This window comes from Nanorana parkeri, unplaced genomic scaffold, assembly GCF_000935625.1.
Source record: "Nanorana parkeri isolate BGI_ZX_2015 unplaced genomic scaffold, ASM93562v1 scaffold515, whole genome shotgun sequence".
Lineage (NCBI taxonomy): Eukaryota > Metazoa > Chordata > Amphibia > Anura > Dicroglossidae > Nanorana > Nanorana parkeri.
The window spans coordinates 603,816-606,301 of NW_017306783.1; the positions used below are offsets into that span (position 1 = coordinate 603,816).

Below are 2,486 nucleotides of genomic sequence, written 5' to 3' on the forward strand. Positions count from 1 at the left end.
TATCTACTGTTCCTACGATCCCTGAATCAGCTTTGCCTCACAAGTCCATGACTAACATGGCTATTCACAAAAGCTTTGAGAAGGCAGCAATCTAAGACAACATAGCTGGACTGGAAAGTGAGCTGAATTGGAGAATTTTTCCATTATCAGCTGGTTTGGGCTAAATTGTTCACTTCTGCCTTCTCCAACCTCTTTGCCCTTTTTGTGAATAGCCCTATAAGAAATCACGGAGGCTAACCCATACCTCCCAGGCTGCAAATATTGAACACTTCTTGGTCCTGATGGCTGCTGACATGGAGATGCCTCTGGCCCCAAGATGGTACAGGCGTCTGCAGCCCTGCTCAGGGAGCCAACAGACCGTCCCTCTGACAACTTTAAAGATAGTGCTGTGCTGTCTTGGTCGTAGGTTTGTCTCCTCTTTTCCTTCGAATAATCTCATGGCCCCAGTCTCATTCTCCCTGTCACAGGATTCTAGTGTCCTCAAACACCCTGATTTTTCACAGACTCTGCTCCTGCAAGATCTCTGGGAGTTCCTGCATTTGCGTTCAACCAGGTGTGAAACAGCAAGTGCCCTCCACAGAGTCCTGAGTGGTGGCACTGGAGGTGACATCCGCTACACGGGACACTAGACTTTCAGCACTGGAGTTGTCCATCGATCCATCAGCAATGCTTGACCCATCTGCAGTTGAGAGCTGAGGACCGTAAGAATAGGTGCTGCCAGTATAATACAAGGGGCAATGGAGTGACTAATGGACCCGAAATCGGTGGCCACTTCTATCCTAATTACGACGCTAGGTAACCTGAAGTAGCACTGTAACTGGACTGCATCCATCGTACTTCTGGCATGCTCTTGGTTAGATTGGATCTCCCCAGAGACATGCTCTGCAGAGAACACAGAGTATCAGTTGATTAAGGAGGAGATCATGAGAAGAGCTTTAAGAATGGGGCCTCTAAACTTTGGGGTTATGATTCATCAGCTCCCTGACCTCTTTCAGCTCACTTTACAAATGAAGAGGTTATTAAAACCCCTGCTTAAATTGATCTGCCATCAGGGTGTCTCCTATAGATGAGGTCATCCTTTGTATGTGCTTGTTAGGAAAGAAGAGGAGGCCTTGCCCTCCACCGCCATGACCAGCTGTCAAACCTATTCTTCTAGGATAAAACTGCCATTCTGATTCTTAACTGTCTGGATTCGTCGGGAGATGGGGTTAGTCCTCCATGGCGGCCTTTGCGTCATCAGCACACCAGAACAAGCTACAAGACTACCCGTTGTATGGTTCATGGCCAGAGGGGGAGTGAACCATAGCTGCCCAGATTACATATTTTGGAGTGTTCTGTCTCTTTATCATCATCTGAAGGCTGGTATACTTACCGCTATGGATGTTGTGCATGTTGTTACCCTTAGAACTTTCTACCTTTCTGGGACATTGATGTTATGGTTGGCTTCTTTGGATGTTTTTAACTGAACCGTCACTGGGGCTGCTGGAGGAGCCTGGGGGCTAGCCTCCTTCCTACGGACTATGGACCCAGAACTATGGAGACCCCCTCAGACCTCTTGCGGTTACATGGAACCATTCTACTAGGATATGTGTGGAGTGGGTATACTACATGTTTCCCCCGACATTAGACACACATCACTGTGTTCATTATAGGCAGCAGGCTGTCTGGAGGGGCCATTGTTTGGGATGATCTAATTAGGGACATTCATTAAGTTCAAAGAGTGTCTGTGCTTAAAAGACTTTCAATGCGGCACCCGGCTGTCTGGGGGAGGGGACACACTGAACTCTAATCTGATCCTGTGAGGTATAAACTCTGTGTGCATCCTTCAATAAAGCAGATCTTGGGTTCCACCTCAACATTGGTGTTGTCTGATGATTGAGGAGGTTAGCGTTCTGTCCTAATATATTGGTTTTGTCCAATAATTAGACAGGCTTGGGTTGAGGACACTGGAATTCAGGTTCCAGCGGAGAGGAAACTCTTTTCTGCCGGAGGTACCCAGTCGGGGTACCAGGCAGTCCGTCACAGTTATGTTAGACTAATGAGTCAGTTATCTATAGTCCATCCAAGTCATTTAAAGTGAGGAGCTTTATTTTGCCTCAACCCTCTTACCCAATCTTTAGGATTCAAGTTAACGGTTTGTTAGCTATTATGTTCACTGTCTTTTACTGATAGTTTCACAATGAGGGTAGGGTTATTTGTTTGTCAATGGACCTTGAGGCTTCTGTACCCTGGTCAGAGAGCTACATGAACTAGCTGTGCCTGGGGAGTAAAATTGTTGATTTTGTACTGCTTAATGTGACAGGGCCTACCTTGATTACTTGTTGTTTTTCTTGTGTTTGTGATGGTGAACATTCTAGATAGGTGTTTTGTCGTATGCCTCCTGGTTTGTCTATGTTTGTTGCAGTGGGCCCACCAGGATGCGGCACATTACCGGACATCTAGCTCTTTCAGATCTATTGGATGAACTAAATACTCTGCAAACTTTG

At 46.4% G+C, this 2,486-nt stretch overlaps 1 protein-coding gene across 1 annotated transcript in view; it reads left to right on the forward strand.

Annotated features, from left to right (window-relative positions):
- The window catches only part of NUP133 (nucleoporin 133), a 508,027-nt gene that overhangs the window by 143,339 nt on the left and 362,202 nt on the right, over window positions 1-2,486 (forward strand). The gene's annotated exons all lie outside the window — the stretch shown is intronic.